Source organism: Bufo gargarizans, chromosome 1 (genome assembly GCF_014858855.1).
Source record: "Bufo gargarizans isolate SCDJY-AF-19 chromosome 1, ASM1485885v1, whole genome shotgun sequence".
Taxonomy (NCBI): domain Eukaryota; kingdom Metazoa; phylum Chordata; class Amphibia; order Anura; family Bufonidae; genus Bufo; species Bufo gargarizans.
This window is the reverse complement of record NC_058080.1, coordinates 463,554,747-463,573,189: the sequence shown is the minus strand read 5'-3', so window position 1 is coordinate 463,573,189 and position 18,443 is coordinate 463,554,747.

Here is an 18,443-nt window from a genome sequence, read left to right as displayed (position 1 = left end):
CCTATACATTTATTATAAGTATAAAATTCAAATTATCTTATATGATGAGACTAGAAAAATTATCTCCATGATAAATAAAACAAGGCTGAAAGAAATACTGATGTGTTGTCCTCAAGATGTTCAGTAGAAAAGAAATGGTTTCTTTTATGGGGATAGCTTTGGTTTATTGCACTGCTCAAAGATGCTCAGAACTTCAAACATAATTCATGCATTTTACTGTATATTTTTTCACTTTAACCCCATCCAGACCAGCACAGTACATGTATCACACTGTCTGGGATTTTAAAAATGACAGACACTGGGGCTTAATGTCAGCGACCAACAGTAATGGCAATCGCAAATTTTAACCCTTCAGATGCCATGGTCAAATGTGAAAATTGAAAAAATTCTGAGGATTAGAGTACCAGATTTTAGCAAAAAAGCCATGAATTTCTCTGTAATGGAGGCAGCAATTGGGATGGAGGTTTCTGAATCAGCAGAGCACATGTGACAATTTATTTGGATTGCTATTGAAGTATGTGGTGATAGATTCTGTTTAATAGCGCAATTATTATTATTATTTTTTTTTGGGGGGGGGGGGGGGGCTGTATTAACATCCCCTCCAACTTTTACAATCAAAAAGCAACTGACATTTACTGACAAGTGACATGGAGAACTTCCAGTATTTATTTGAACTGTATAAAACATAAGTTGCTGGTGTACCTGGTCCAGAACGACATTTATCTAGTTGCTAGTGAATTACATATATTGTCCTTGACGACCGCTACAACTCCATATGTCAGCACTGGCTTAAACTCTACCAGACACTGAAAGGCCCAAGATCTGGCCCACCTTCTGATCAACCTTAGTGTGCAGGTCTGGTACAGATTTTTTGGAAAAGCAAAGTCTGCTTGGGACTTTCCACCTTGGGTGGGCACAAGACCAGGTGTAGTGAAAACACCTGAGTCAAAATGCCGTGCAGATCATAGAAGAGCAGTGACTCTCCTAGAAAGAACCGTGTGCTATGTAAACCAGGATGGAGCTAGCCCTGCACGGCATTTTGTCTCTACCATTTCTGGTCTCTACTGTGGTTTGTTGTTTATTTTCCATACTGCACTTGCCTAACATACCCTGTCTTATTGTCATGCAGTTTTGCTGGTTGACTATTGACTCTCCTGTATATTTAGGTCTGTACCTTGCTTTTGGGTAATCGGTTGGTCATTATACCTAGTATTCCCTTGATCCATATATACATGTTTTACAATTGACCTGTGTGCTATCCCAGGATGGCGCTTTTTCTCTGCTCCCATTCACTTTTTAATTGGCATAATATTTACTTGTTTCTTTATTCATATATATCTTTTAATCATGTCACAATAAAGTATATTTTTACTTTTTGGTACTATGAGCTCCATTTTCTTGTTCTTTTGCTATTATACTCAGGAGCTTGTACCAAGTTACAAATCACGGGTGTCCTTTGTGGTTATATTGGGTGGGTACTGTTTTCCACCCTCCTTTGGGACGCCCTGGGTCTTTTTTTTTTTCTATGTAACACTAAATGAGTAGCACGGTTTTCCCTCCAACTTTATGGTGACGCTCTATGTGTTGACTTAGGGCCGTCGTGCTAACATTGGCACCCTGGCCGCTCTTCACCTTCTGCCCACACATTCTGCATACCTCCATGCCAACGTCCCCCAGTGGCTTGGTGAAAAATTCCCAAACTGGTGAGTATGGAATAAGTGATTTCTATGTGCCGCTGATTTTATAAACCTGTGCACTGCTGGTGTTTTCCTCACAGGTAGTCTCCAGAGTAGCAGACAATGTACCCCTCCTGCATTTAGGTGTAGATCTGCTGTCTTAGGGGTATACTGCCACCCTTGTGCACTGGCGTGCATACAGGGGTCGCAGGGGTCAGTGTTGTGACCGGGCCCGGCACTCCAGAGGGAAACCTCTCTTCTACCTGCTTCACTAATTTTCAGAGCTCAGAAGCTCCCCCTGCTGGCCCCACATCACACTGCTGGCTGTGGGAGGAGAGCTGAAAGCCCGGGGATCTGCCTCCTGTCATCAGGGAAGAGGGTAAGTACAGTTGCAAGAAAAAGTATTTAAACCCTTTTGAATTATATAGATCTCTGCACAAATTGGTAAAAAAATGTGAGGAGGCAGGTTGGGGGGCCAAGGGGAGGGGGCCCCATGGATCAGTTTTGCACTGGGGCCCTATGGATTGTGTATACGCCACCGCCCTCGCGCCCTGATGATGACAATGCCGCCTCTTTACCTGGCTTCCACATGCGATCGGCTACATAACCATCTACATCTGTTTGGTCATCACTTTTGTCAACCTCACCTGTCTCTTGCAAATGTCCTTGACATCTCGCAAGATGTGCTCCCACTAGTGTTGGGCGAGCATGCTCAGCCGTACATTCATTTTACTTGACCATCGCGATGCACATTGAGCTGTTCGACCGAATACCATGTGTGCTCAAGCGCGATGCTGGAGTCTCCTACCTGCACGTTTGTTACTACTATGGCTACTGGCATTACAGTGATTGGCTGGCCGGAACGTGTCATCAGGTGTTATATAGCACCCGATGACATGTGTTCGGCTCAGTCTCAGTCAGGGAGAGCTGGAGAGCAGAAGGGAGTGATAGTGTAGGGAGTGAAATAGAAATATTTTAGTTTTTCTACTTGTTATTGACCCAAAAATCCTTTTAAGGACTATTTTTGTGTGGCAGCAATATATATTTTTAGCACAACCTGCGCTGATTTGCTAAAACTTGTTAGAGACCCAAAAGTCCTGTTAAGGACTATTGTGTGTGGCAGCAATATTTATTTTTAGTGCAACCTGCACTAAATTGCAAAAACTAGAGACCCAAAAGTTCTTTTAAGGACTATAGTTGTATCTGGCAGCAATATATATTTTTAGCGCAACCTGCGCTAAAAAACTTGCAATTGTTTGGCTGCTGCAGACAGCGACATTATCTGCGCTACATCTCCTGTCTAACGTGTGCGCACCCTAAAAATATCTGTGACATCCAGTGTACTTTTTCCCTAGACCGTGTCCGCTGCGGACAGTCACATTACGTGCGCTACATCTCCTCTATAACGTTTGCGTATCCGAAATATCTGTGACATTCAGTAAATTTTTTTGCTGATGGTGGCAGCAACATTACGTGCGCTACATCTCCTGTATAACGTCTGCCCATCCTAAATATCAGTGACATTAATTCAGTGTAATTTTTTATTAGCTGCTGGTGACACCGACATTACTTGCGCTATATATCCTGTTTACCGTGTGCGCATCCTAAATATCAGTGACATTCATTCAGTGCAATTTTTTATTAGGTGGTGGTGATGTCAACATTACTTGCACTATACCTCCTGTTTAACGTGTGTGCATCCTAAAAATATCTGTAACATTCTGTGTACTTTATTTGCACATACACTTAAAAAACCTGTGCTACTGTAGGTGTAACATACTTCCAAGCATATATACAATTTAATATGTGCAAGGTGAGCAGTAAGGGATGGGGAAGTGGCCGTGCTGCTGATGGTGCACGCAGAGGCCAAGGCCCTGGGCACGGTGAAACTGTGCCTGCTGCCAGAGCACAAGAAACACACTCATCCACGATACCTAGCTTCATGTCCCAGTTTGCAGGGCGGCGGAGGACACTACTCTCTAAGTCAGACCAGTGCGACCAGGTGGTCGGTTGGATTGCAGCAGGTAATGCTTCCAGTCTGTTAAGCACCAACCTGTCTTCCACAAAGTTCAGTCTCAGAGGCCACTGAGGAAGGGGACATTTCAACCCAGAAACGCGTCTGGTCAGACCCCCCAATTAAATGTGAGTGCACCACATTGACCGAGCAAAGGAACAGTGCCAAAAATTGATTTGAAATCCTGCAGGAAAGGTGGCAGTCAAACGGAGTCCGGATCCAAACAAGCGGGCTCATGTGCAGTGACTAACCGACGCGGTGAACAAACTACTTGCGAGATTGAAGGAGGAGATCCGACGAGGTCCGCAGGACGGCAGAAGTTTACAAACACCGGTAAGACTGTTTTAATACAGAAGCCGGTTAAACTATTACAGGTCCTAATACTAACCTTAAGCGGGACGCTGCCAGGTCAGTAATATAGTGGGACCCTGCCGCATACATTTGGGCTTTACTGTTCCAACAAGAACGGCATATGATTTAAGGCTATAAGATATTGCGGATTATTGTGAAGATATTAAAAACTTTGTTACTGATTCGGCTCCCTGTTGTTAATCGGAGTAACCATCGGAACTTGAGTCACTTTGACACTATTGTTGCCTACATCGCTGCTACATTTGAACTACGCTGCTATATTTGGTCTATGCTGTGATTTAACTTTCCTAATTTTTTACTGGGAGTTCATAATTTTATTAATTTTATTAATTGAGGCATTTATTTATAGGTACCATTCTCTCTCAATTGTCCAATCCATCGTTGTATGTTTGCCCTTCTGGATGGTCCGTATTAGTTCTAGTGCTATGTTTTTAGGTACATTCTATAGTATACCGATCATATGACATTCATTCATGGGTGACATTTCCTTGCAACTGTACAGTTTTGCCATTTCTGCATCAGGATCGTTCTCCAGAATTGTCTGATATATTTTAACCATATGTTCCTTGTATTATAGCAGGGGTGGCCAACCTGTGGCTCTTGAGCCACATGCGGCTCTTTGCTTCTTTAAGTGAGGCTCTAGCTGTGAAGCCAGGAAGCACTCTCCAACCCATGCTCATATCTGTTTTCCTGATCAGGCATTGTTACTACATAGTATGTGAAGACACGCACTATGACCTGATGTTGTGCTCATCAGTTCACAGTGGAGAGCGTGTCAGACCTGCAGAGTAGCAGGTGCCCGAGCAGGAGCCCAGTGTCTGATCAGGAGAGGGAAGAGATTTTTTTAAATGATAGAACTGAGCATGGGAGGTTCTGATCTGAGAATGGAAGGGGATGGGGGTCTGATCTGAGCATGGGGTTCTGATCTGAGCAATGGGGATCTGATCTGAGCATGAGTGGGAAGATCTGAGCATGAGGGTTCATATTTGAGCATGGGGGGCAGATCTGATCATGGGGGTCTTGTTTGAGCATGGATTGGTCAGGTCTGAGCAAGGAGGTTTAGATCTGAAAAGGGGGGGGGGATCTGAGCATTGGGGGGATCTGAGCACTGAGGGTCTGACACTGAGAGTCTGATTTGTGTTGTCTGATCCAAGCATTGGGGGTCTGATTTAAAGGTCTGATGAGGTTTGGGGATCTTATTGTAGGTCAGATTAGGATTGGGGATATCATTTAGGATTCTGATCCGAGGTCTGATGAAAAATATTTCTTTAATCTTATTTTTCTTTGTTAAAACCTAGGTGCATCTTTTAGGGCAAAAAATGTTGTGACTCGTGTGTAAATGTATAGCTTGTGGCTCCTGGTAGTCATACTTTTTTTTTTTGGGCTCTTTGTGTATGTAAGGTTGGCCACCCCTGTATTATAGTATTCTACTTTATTAAATTTAGTGACCCATTATCCTAGGTGTCCCCAGTCTTTTATATATATCTCTTTAGCACTTTTTTCAGTAGTGGGATGACACTACTGGACTGTGAGCACCCTGGTTGGTGGACCAGCAACCCTGTGCGCCCTACTAATATACAATATCCAAAGTTCAGTCTCAGTAGCCAAAAGTCTGTTCAACATAATCCTCACCCTGATACCCTGATACCCACCAAGGAGAGTCTTGGCAAACAAGTGATCCCACACTCGGATATTCCGAGGAGCTTTTTTATCGCCATTCCTTAATTTGGGCCTCTCGCCAAGCCTGCTTGAAGAGGGACATGAGGAGATCTTGTGCCCTGATTCCCAAACTCTGGAGTATCCAAAGTCAGAAAAACATGGCGTTGGGGAACGGCAATTAGTGTTTCACGAGGTGGATGATGAGACACAGTTGCCAATAAGTCAACCGCAATTAGTGTCTCAAGAGGTTCATGATGAGGATGAGACACAGTTGTCAATAACTAAGGTTGTTGTTAGGTCAACAAGTCAGGAGGAAGACCAGAGTGAGGAAGTGGAAGAGGAGGTGCTGGACGATAAAGTCACTGACCAAACCTGAGAAGGTGGCAAGCCGAGCGAGGACGGCAGTACAGAAGGGAAGGAATCTGCAGCACCGCGACAGGCTGGAAGAGGCAGTAGGTGGCAAAAGGGAGAAGGCGGGCCACATCAAACAGACCTGCAACTGTTCCACAGAGCCCAGTGCCCTGACCAACGCAGTTATTGGGAAAGTCCACTTAACAACTGACACGTGGACAAGTGCTTTTTTCCAGGGATGCTACATTTCCCTGATGGCACACTGGGTGAATGTTGTGGAGGCCGGGAGCGAGTCATACTCTGGGATGGCACACGTGCTACCGACGCCAAGGATTGCGGGCCCTACTTCCATCAGGGTTTTCGCCACCACCTACGTTAGTTGTTGCAACCCCCCTTCTGCTCCTCCACTTCCATCTCTGAATTATCATCTAGCAGCACCAGTCAGCCATCAGTTAGTAGCTGGAAGCAGTGTAGCGCTGCAGTGGGGAAGCGGCAACAGGACGTTCTTTTTTTTTTTTTTTTTTTTTTTTTCATTTTAACAACTTTATTTCTGAATAAAAGTTGATACATAAGGTTATGCACAATGAAGTACAATAAACGAACAAAGTCGAACAAGAACAAATACAGTACACAGGTAGATGTCACAGTCATTTGGATACAGACGAGCAATTCAGCCAACATAAGAGCAAAAATTTATGCCAAGAATAAAGGAAACAATCCTAATTGAAGTTTCTATACCTTTCCCAAACCGACCATTGGCTTTTGAATCTGGAATGGGATCTATTTTCCCAGGCAGCAATCTCCTCAAACCTATAGATAGTATCTATTTTGTTTATCCAGAAATCTTCAGGGGGCGCGTCTGGGGAGAGCCAGAACCTAGGAACCAATAGGCGTGCAGCCATGATAAGTTTGTTGAATAGGAAGGGGGTCTTAGCAGGTTCGCCACCTGTGTGACTACCCAGGAGGGCAATTTGGGGAGACATTGGAACGTTAGAATTGCATATCTTATTACTTTTCGTGAAGATCCCCTCCCACCAGAACTGTATAATTGGGCATTTCCACCAAATATGGTAGAAGGTACCCTTCTCCTGACTGCAACGCCAGCAGGTGTCCAAATTTCCCTCTCCATACCGACATGTTATGTCTGGAGTCTTATACCACCTAGTCAACACCTTATACCCATTTTCCTGAATCCTTACGCAGCGGGAGGAGGAGTGGGGGGCAATAAGAATGCGAGCCTGCTCACTGGAAGAAAAGCTACAGTTGAGGTCTTTCTCCCACAAACTAATGAAAGCTGGCTTTGGTGGCAGAATCGGTGTGTTAAGCTTTTTGTAAAGTTGAGAAATGATCTTAACAGGGGAGGATTGAGATTGAATCATATGTTCAAACCACGTGAGAGGTCTAAGTAGTGAGTGATAAGGGATAAATTTAATAATATGGGTCCTCAGGAAAGAGATAATGAGAGGATTAGTGCGGGGGGAGTTCAAGGCCAACAAAAGATCTTCGCCTTCTAACAAATTCCCTGAGTCCGAGAACAAAGATATGATGGGGGTGACTGAAAGGCGGAGGGCTGTAGGGATATGGTGTTTCAGCTCTTTAGATGCAAGATCCAACACATCTCTGATCTGTACAATCGGAGAGGGAGTGGGGATGCCCAAGTTGGATTCCTGGAACCATTTCCATGCCTCCAACGTAGCTTTAACAGAGGGACTAGCATTTTGTTTCGGGGTAGGATAGCTGGGAGTATCCACTAAGAGACCTCTAAACGAGTATCCCGATTGGGACGTTTCCATTCCCACCCAAGATTTGTGGGGAGGCTGCCTAAACCAATCCAGGGCTCTCGCCAGAAGAATGGCTCTGTTATAAAGAAGCGGATTTGGGAGACCGATTCCTCCGCAGGATCTATGTCTCTGGAGAACTGACATGGAAATCCTTGACTTATTTTTATTCCAGATGAAAGATCTAATTTCTCTAGCTAAGGAGATGTAATAATTTTTTGGAATAGGAACAGGAAGGACCTGCTGCAAGTAATTGAGTCTGGGGACTACAAGGGACATCACCATGTTCTTACGGCCAAACCAGGATAGAAAGGGTGAATGCAAATTGGTAAGTTGGTCTTGTATGGATTTAAGGAGTGGGATATAATTAAGGGAATATAGTTTATCTACATTATCTGATATTTTGATGCCTATATAAGATAGGAAAGGGGTGTCCCAGTTAAAGGGGGAAGTTTTAGCCAGTTTCACTTTGATTGATGGCTTTATACCAATGGCCAAAACATTAGATTTCTTTAAATTAACCTTGAAATTAGAGAGTGGGCTAAAGGTCTCTAGTATTTTATAAACAATGGGTAATGACGTTTCAGGATTTGTTGTGGTAATCATAAGATCGTCAGCAAATGCGGCAACTTTATGATCTTGACCCCCTAACTTGATGCCTTTTATTCTGCTTTCCTGGCGAATAGCTTGGAGAAGTGGTTCCATGATTAGAACAAACAAGAAAGGAGAGAGGGGACATCCCTGTCTCGTTCCATTCTTAATCAGAAAGGGAAGAGAAAGGGAATTATTAACTAATACTGCTGCAGAGGCCATAGTGTACATTGAAAGGATTGCAGCTATATACTCCGGGGGTAGGCCAAATTTTCCCAACGTAAGGGTCATGAAGTCCCATTTGACCCTGTCAAATGCCTTCTCAGCGTCGGTGCTGAGAAGGACAAGGGGAGTAGAATGTTTTTTGGCGTAGAACAGGGCATTTATTAGTCTAGCGGAATTATCTTTACCTTCTCTCCCCTTAACGAAGCCAGTTTGATCTCTGTGAACCAGCAGAGGGAGGAGCGGAGACAGGCGGTTGGCCATCATTTTTGCTAGGAGTTTCAAATCTAGATTTAGGAGGGAAATGGGACGGTAGTTTGAGCAGAGGGCAGGGTCTATCCCTTCTTTGGGGATGATAGTTATGTGAGCCTTAGTCATTTCTGGGGACAGTGGGACATTTTGTAAGGACATGTTACATATTTTTAATAAGTGGGGGGATAGAGTTTTACCAAAGATACGGTAGTAGGTGGCAGGGAGGCCATCTGGACCAGGTGCTTTATTCTTAGGGAGGCTTTTAATAGTGGAAAGTAATTCTTCCATGGCGAAAGGGGCGTTCAACTGTTCCCTTTGAAGGTCATCTAGTTGAGGAAGAGGGATTTGGTCCAAGAATTTTTTAATTGGATGAGAGGGTGATTGGGGGGTCTACGTCACAATCTGTTTGTGGGATATTATATAAGGCTTCATAATATTCTTGAAATTGTTGTGCAATCTCCTTAGTCGATATGGCTTGGCCTCCGTCTGTTTTGGTGATTTTATTTATGTAATTAAGAGCTCTTTTCTTTCTAATCCTGTTCATCATGAATTTAGATGTTTTGTCGCCGTGTGCAAAAAATTTAAATTGGGAGTGCAAATAAAACTTGGCTGATTGTGTGTTGAGGTAGTTCTTCAATTCTGCTCTCAGTTCACTAAGCCTAGACAACTGGGAGTCTTGGAGAGATTTCTTGTGAAGGGTTTCCAGTTTGCGGATCTCTAACAAGAGAAGATCCATATGTGCTTTCCTTTTCTTTTTAAGTATGGAGCCAGCCCTGATGAATTGGCCTCTCACATAGGCTTTATGTGTGTCCCAAACTACGTGTGGGGAGGTTTCTGGGAGGGCGTTTAAAGTAAAGAATTCCTCCATAGATTTCTGTATATCCAAAATCTGCTCTTTTGAGGATAACAATGGCTCATTAAGCCTCCAGTTGAAGGTTTTGGGGGCCATTTGAGGAGTGGATATGATAGCCATCACAGGGGAATGGTCAGATAAGTGGATAGAGTCAATCCAAGCTTTAGGGCAGAGGTGAATGTGTTCCCTAGATATCATGATGTGGTCTATTCTATGATAAGTCCCATGGACATGTGAGAAAAAGGAATAATCTTTAGTCTCTGGATTCAGGGATCTCCAAACATCCATAAGATCTAGATTGTGGAACTGTTTTCTAATGGACACTAAAGCCTTGTGGGATCTCTGGGAGGTTGAATCCATCAAAGGGTCTAGGCTTAGGTTAAAGTCTCCGCCCATTATAGTAACGCCTTCTTTAAATGAATTGATAATTGGGATGAGGCTTTTAAACCAGTTCTGTTGGTTAATGTTTGGGGCATAAACATTGATAAGCGTGTACATTTGATTAGCAATAAAGCCCTTGATTAGGATGTAGCGGCCATCTGGGTCTAGTATATGGGAGCTCAACTGAAAAGGCACGTCCCCCCTGAGGCCCACGCTGACTCCCCTGGAGGCTGAGGAATTTGAGCCACAGTGGAACCACACCGGAAACCTGGAGTGGGATAGGTTCGGGTAATGATTAAATTTAAAGTGCGTCTCCTGCAGCATCAGAATGGAGCAATCTTTTTTTTTGAGGAATGAGAGGATCTGGCATCTTTTGGAGGGCGCATTAAAGCCCTTCACATTATATGAGACTACAGTCAAGTCCGCCATCTCCCTTCCGTATTAATGAAGTTGCTAGTTCCACTATCAAAATTGGGAAAGCTAGGGACCAGGGGGATAGACGTGCCCCCCAGAATACATTGACCACCCCGTCATCTGTAAACCCCAAAAGATACATCCCCAAGGTAAAGACAGCAGGACATCTACTCATACTGATAACAAAAATGAACATGAAACAACAACAGTACCACCATCTCATATGCTTTACATCCAGCATATTGGTCAGGTGGTGGAAAATAAAAACCAAAATGTATGCAAAAAGGAAACTAACATACACGTTATGGAGTACTCCCGGAAGGACCGTGAGTGGGAAATGGGTAGTTGGAAAGCAAGAAAGTATGTTTAGGGGGAAAATCAAGGAACTGTTTCAGTGCCCTTAATACATGAGAAAGGTCCATATAGACCAGCAGGGGTGTATATGATATGTGATAGAGGCAGGAAGAGGAGGAAGGGATAGGATAAGGTGGAACTGGCGAAGGTGTTAGGGAAATATTTCAGAGAGAGGAGAGCCAGAGAACATACATGATACCATAAACATCAGTGATTTCACTCTCCCATAGGAAGTCTTCTTGGAGTCGTTTTCAGGTTGCCTCTTCTGGATTTTTGCTGCTTAGGCGTGTGTTGTTTATCCCACGATTCAACAGGTGGGAGGACAGGTAGGCCGCTTAGCTCTTGTACTGGATCCCAGTCCTGTATATCCAGAGGGGCAATATTCAGGTGTTCATAAACTGGGTCTAAGTCCAGATGAGAGGAGATGGTCATCCTGCGTCCTTCATAGACAAGCGAAAGTCCAAAGGGAAAGGTCCATCTGTACATGGTGTTGTTCCTCCTGAGCCAATCCGTCAGTGGTTTGAGAGCTCTCAGTTTCCTGAGTGTAGATTGAGCCAGATCTTGAAAAACTAGGACTTCATGGTCGTCCCACATGATTGACTGCATACCTCTGGCTTTTGACATCACCGCTTCTTTTACTGGATAGCTCAGAAATTTAACAATGACATCTCTGGGTGGCGCTGTAGGTGCTGGCTTGGGCTTCAGGGCTCTGTGAGCTCTCTCTAAAAGAACCTCATGTACCGAATCGGGACCCAGTATGTTAAGGCATATCTGCACTATAGTATTGGGGATGTCCCCCTGGGCGACCGTTTCTGGTATCCCTCTAAAGCGGAGGTTATTGCGGCGACCTCTGTTTTCCTGGTCTTCTATCGCGTTATATAGCGAATTCAAGTTTAGCTGGACTGCTTGTAATTTTTGTGTAACAGCCGCTTGGTGGTCTAACAGGACAATTTGCGTGTCTTCTAGGGCCTCAACCCTGCGACCAATGTGGCGGACGTCCTGCTTAATCGTACCAATGTCGGCGCTTATGGGCTCTAACGCCATCGCTAGGGAGGTGGTCAGAGTGTCTCTGAGGTAAGAGCGGGATATCGGGAGGGAGTCAGCTTCGTTCTCACCTCCCTGTGCTCCAAGAGAAGGCTCTCCCTGTTTTCGGCCGGCAGCATGTGGAGACGCCGGCGCCATCTTGACCTCCCTGCTAGCGTAGGTGGCAGCAGCCTTTTTTATAAATTTATCCATGTCACCGCTCGAAGTGGACGATTTCGGCTGAATGGTAGGTTCCCCCGCTTTAGAGCCTCCGATTTTCACCATTCCGGACCTATTCAGGCAGAAATCCAAGCTGTAAGGGCACTTTTCAAACGGAGCTCCTGCTTCACACAGCCATTCAGCTCGGCCGCAGGCTCCGCCCCCCGCAACAGGACGTTCTTAAACTGATCTGCTTAGGTGACAAACAGCACACCACCGCAGAGCTGTGGCAGGGGATAAGGGACCAGACTGAGCTCTGGCTCTCACCAATGAACCTAGAACAAGGCATGGTTGTGTCTGATAATGGCCGTAACTTGGTGGCGGCTTTGGAGCTCGGTAAGCACACACACATCCCATGCCTAGCCCACGTCTTAAACTCAGTGGTTCAGCGGCTTCTCAAAACCTTCCCCCAATTTGCCCGAGCTACTAGATAAGGTGCACCGCGTGTGTGCAAATTTCCGCAAGTCATCGACATCTTAAGCCAGTCTGTCAACGAGGGTAGTCCCATAGAAGTTTAATTCCATCTGTTCAGTGTGGGTGGGCAAAAGAGGAGGAAGAGGATGAGGAGATTGATAGTCATCCTCCTGATGACGACAGCAAAGTGTTGCCTGTTCGTACTCTGGCACACATGGCTGACTTCATGTTAGGCTGCCTTTCCAGCAACACGCACCTTATACGCATTTTAGACAACACAGATTACTGGTTGTCAACCCTTCTTGACCATAGCTACAAAGAGAACTTCTCATCTCTCATTCCTCTGGTGGAGAGGACGAGAAAAACGGTGCAATACCAGAAGATCCTTGTTGAAAAATTGCTCCAAAAATTTCCATCTGACAACGCTGGGGATACAAGGGGAACACACAGCAGTTAAACAGAGGCAGGGCAACACTCTCCAAGGCCTGGGACAGTTTTATGACACCCAGCCAGTACCCTTAACCTGATGCGCAGCCTTGTGTCACACGGAGGGAAAAATTTTGGAAGATGGTGAAGGAGTACGTAGCAGACCGTATCAACGTCCTCAGTGATCCCTGTGTGCCTTACAACTATTGGGTATCCAAGCTAGACACATGGCACAAACTGGAGCCCTACGCCTTTGAGGTGCTGGCCTGCCCCGCCGCCAGCGTTTGTCAGAGCGTGTATTTAGTGCTGCTGGGGGCATAATAACTGATAAGCGCATGCGCCTGTCAACTGAAAATGCTGACCGGTTGACTCTTATAAAAATGAACAAGGCCTGGATTGCCCCTGACTTCTCTACTCCACCACAAGAAAGCTGATGAACATAAAGGCACTTTAAATGTGTTGTTTATAATGTATTGAATACATTGTATTCCCATGCACCTCTACAAGTCAATGGGAGAACCAGAGTATTAAACCAGACACCCCCTGCACTTGTAAAAAATACATTGTTAGGAAACATGCTTTCCTGTATATTTACTTGTACAGTTGCAAGAAAAAGTATGTGAACCCTTTGGAATGATATGGATTTCTGCACAAATTGGTCATAAAATGTGATCTGATCTTCATCTAAGTCACAACAATGGACATTCACAGTCTGCTTAAACTAATAGCACACAAAGAATTAAATGTTACAATATTTTTATTAAACACACCATGTAAAAATTCACAGTGCAGGTGGAAAAAGTATGTAAACCCCTAGACTAATGACATCTCCAAGAGCTAATTGGAGTGAGGTGTCAACCAACTGGAGTCCAATAAAAGAGATGAGATTGGAGGTGTGGAGGTGTTGGTTACAGCTGCCCTGCCCTATAAAAACACACCAGTTCTGAGTTTGCTTTTCAGAAGAAGCATTGCCTGATGTGAATGATGCCTTGCAAAAATGAGCTCTCAGAAGACCTACGATTAAGAATTGTTGACTTGCATAAAGCGGGAAAGGGTTATAACAGTATCTCCAAAAGCCTTGCTGATCATCAGTCCACGGTAAGACAAATTGTCTATAAATGGAGAAAGTTTAGCACTGCTGCTACTATCCCTAGGAGTGGCCGTCCTGTAAAGATGACTGCAAGAGCACAGCGCAGACTGCTCATTGAGGTGAAAAATAATCCTTAAAGGTCAGCTAAAAACTTACAAAAGTCACTGGCATATGCTAACATCCCTGCTAGCGAATCTACGATACGTAAAACACAAGAATGGATTTCATGGGAGGATACCACAGAGGAAGCCACTGTTGTCCAAAAAAAAACATCGATGCACATTTACAGTTTGCACAAAAGCACCTGGATGTTCCACAGAAGTACTGCCAAAATATTCTGTGGACAGATGAAACCAAAGTTGAGTTGTTTGGAAGGAGCACACAACACTATGTGTGGAGAAAAAGAGGCACAGCACACCAACATCGAAACCTCATCCGAACTGTGAAGTATGGTGGTGGGGGAATCATGGTTTGGGGCTGCTTTGCTGCATCAGGGCCTGGATGGATTGCCATCATCGAAGGAAAAATGAATTCCCAAGTTTATCAAGACATTTTGCAGGAGAACATAAGGCAATCTGTCCACCAGCTGAAGCCCAACAGAAGATGGGTGCTGCAACAGGACAACGACACAAAGCATAGAAGTAAATCAACAACAGAATGGCTTAAACAGTAGTGTTGAGCGCGAATATTCGAATATCGAATTTTTTTCGCGAATATCGGCACTTCGCTAATTCGCGAATATTTCGAATATAGTGATATAAATTCGATATTTCGAATATTCTTTTTTTTTTTTTTTTTTTTTTTAATATATATTTTTCTTTCCCACTTCCCTAAAGTTGTTCTTACCTGTCCTTTGGATTCCTGGCTTCCTGGCTGCTCCAGTCAGTGCCCGTTGCCGCTTCTGCCGACTTGCGTGCTCATGGAGCATCCCCATCACCATGGGAACGTCTCCATATACTAGAATGTACTGTCGGATTTGAGAATTACGTTGAAATCGCAATTCGATTATTTCAAGTTATAATAATCGAATTTCGATTTTAACTTAGCACTGCTATATTCCATATTCGTTAATTCTAGCCTAATATGGAATATAGCAGTGCTAAGTTAAAATCGAAATTCGATTATTATAACTTGAATTAATCGAATTGCGATTTCAACTTGGACCTGGTTTACTATGGTTGGCTTGGTAGAATTAGCGAATATGACGAATATATTCGTTATATTCCACAAAACGAATATGGCGAATGTATTCGTTATATTCCACAAAACGAAGATAACGAAATATTCTCCATCTTCGTTTTAGCTACCTATTCATCAACTTCGCTAATTCTAGCAATCATATAGGAAAGTTTACTATAGAGACAGCTAAGTTTAATTCGCTATGCGATTATATGACTGCTTTTTAAAAAAAAAACAAATGGAATAATTATAATACCTGATAATTATTATAATTATTCTATTTATAAAAAAAAAGCAAAGTAATATAATCGCATAGCGAATTAAACTTAGCTGTCTCTATAGTAAACTTTCCTATATGATTGCTAGAATTAGCGAAGTTGATGAATAGGTAGCTAAAACGAAGATGCAGAATACTTCGTTATCTTCGTTTTGTGGAATATGACGAATACATTCGTTATCTTCGTTTTGTGGAATATAACGAATATATTCGTCATATTCGCTAATTCTACCAAGCCATTGAAGCCAACCATAGTAAACCAGGTCCAAGTTGAAATCGCCATGCGATTAATATAACTCGAAGTAATCGCATGGCGATTTCAACTAGGTAATTACATTCCTCCGCTCTCACACTCCTTCATCCAGCATAGGGCTGCTTCCCCAGGCTGTCAATCCAAGTCACCTCCCCCTCCTAACCCTACTATCCACAGCAAAGACAAAGACTTATATACTACCGGCACATACTGCAGCGCAGTGTCCGGCTTCACGTCTCACTCTGCCGATTCGGCTGTGTGCAGAGCAGTAGTTATGATTGCGATATTATGTCCCAGTTGTATATTCAGATTGTTACACCAGGGTGGAGGGGGGGGGGGGGGAGAGCTTGGACATAATATCGCTATCATAACTACTGCTCTGCACGCAGCCAAATCGGCAGAGTGAGACAAAAATTTGCAAAGAAAGATAGCCTAATCCCTAATTAAATAAATAAAAATACATACAGTACAAATATATATTACTGCATATGGTGTTACTTTACTTTATGAATAAAAATGAATAATTTATATACATGTATATGTGCGTGTATATAAATATATATTATAATTATTATTATTTATATTATAATATAACTTGTAATATATTTTTATATTTGTAAAAAATGCATTGCTAGTTATCAATAATATCAGTATTTACATTTCTATGCAGTCATGCATTGCGATTGGTAGTGGAACTATGTATATACACAATATACTGCTGCACTGGATATAAATATAACATAAAAAACTTCTGGGGACTTAAGCTTATATTAGCAAATGTATATCAAATGAACTTTACTGAGGCTCTGAATAAGGTTGCACCCCATACCCCCTCCCCCTACAGGCAGTCTGTGAATGAGATCGCACGCTATCTCTCTACACACTGATGCCCTGCCCTCCCATTCACTGAAAGCCCGTAGACAAAAGGAACTCCCTGTTTGGGGGAAGGGGGGTATTGTCTGCAGGCTGAAAGTGCAGGTTATTTTCTGGCTGGAGACCCTTTCACTGCGCTTCTGGTGGAGTACGTGTTTATTAACTAAAATCAGGACAATAGCTAAAATAATGACCAGCAATAAAAAATAGCAATACATATAAATAAGTGATAGATCCAGGAGCATACACAAACAAATAAATTAATATCCCATAAATACTGTAGGTCCTTCACTAACTGCCTGCTGTCTCTGTTATATGGCAAATTCCATTAAAAGATTGAAGCGCTGACATTGATAGTTACTTACCAACTACTGACACCTTGTCTATACTGCAACAAATTGCTGTGAACTTTGATACATATATATATATATATATTCTCTATTCTCCTATTCTATGCTGCTACAATTATATTAGAATATGGAAGTGTCTTATTCCCCTCTGTGAATTGGAACACTATCTAACTCTGCTACATAAACTATGATATTTATGGGATATTAATTTATTTGTTTGTGTATGCTCCTGGATCTATCACTATTTTAAATGTATTGCTATTTTTTATTCATTGCTATATTTTATTGCTGGTCATTATTTTAGCTGCTATATTGATTTATTATATGTAATTATATTTTATATATTTATATTATATATACATTTACATATAGTATAATTAGTGTAATATTGTATAATTATTTTTTTAATACAGAGGTTATCTATATATGTCCATTATACTGTACAATACATTATATCTAAATCACCATACCTCATATGGATCATGGAATAAATAATTATACAATATTACACTAATTATACTATATGTAAATTTACATATAATATAAATACTGTATTAACATTCAGCCACTATAGGAACATAGTTAAGAAATACACTGTATCCACTACTTCAGAGAAAAACAAATAAATAAAAATAAATATGGAAAACTCCATCAAGATACAAAACAATATACACTTGAAGGATAAAAAAAAAACAGATGAATGCAATAATATTGATTGTGTATCTGACATACTTGAAGCAAACTATCTTATTACTTGAAATTGGGACATTCTCTAATAACTTTCTTATCCCCTAAACACTGAAGGTATTTACATGCAAATCGCGATTCATATGCTAATGCCGCCCTTCATTAAGGTTGCAAGTACATACAAAAGGATCGACTAATGGTGTACATTGCAGTATTATACCTCAGTATCGCTGACTACACTGCCTGCGCCTGACTGGAAGCAAACTATCTTATTACTTGAAATTGTGACATTCTCTAATAACTTTCCTACCCCCCACTCTCAGTATGGCTACAATAGGATCTAAGGCCCCTTTCACACGGGCGAGGAGGGGCTGGAAGGGTTAAAAATAGGGCTCATGGGGTTAAGAATAAATAAAAAATAATAAACTACTGTACAATGGACTAACTATACATTCATATATTTATGTACTGAATCACAATTATGATTCAGTACATCTAGAATATTAGACTATATATTTGCATATGCAGCTCTATAATATATCTGTATACACCGCTCCATTATGTCTTTAGATCTGTGATACAAGTGGATTAGATTTGGATAACACCTGGTGATACATTGTACCGGATTTTGTGCTGTCTACTGCATACAGATATATAATAGAGCGGTGTGTACAGATATATAACGGAGTGTTGTATACAGATATGTAATGGAGCAGTGAACAGTATACAGATATA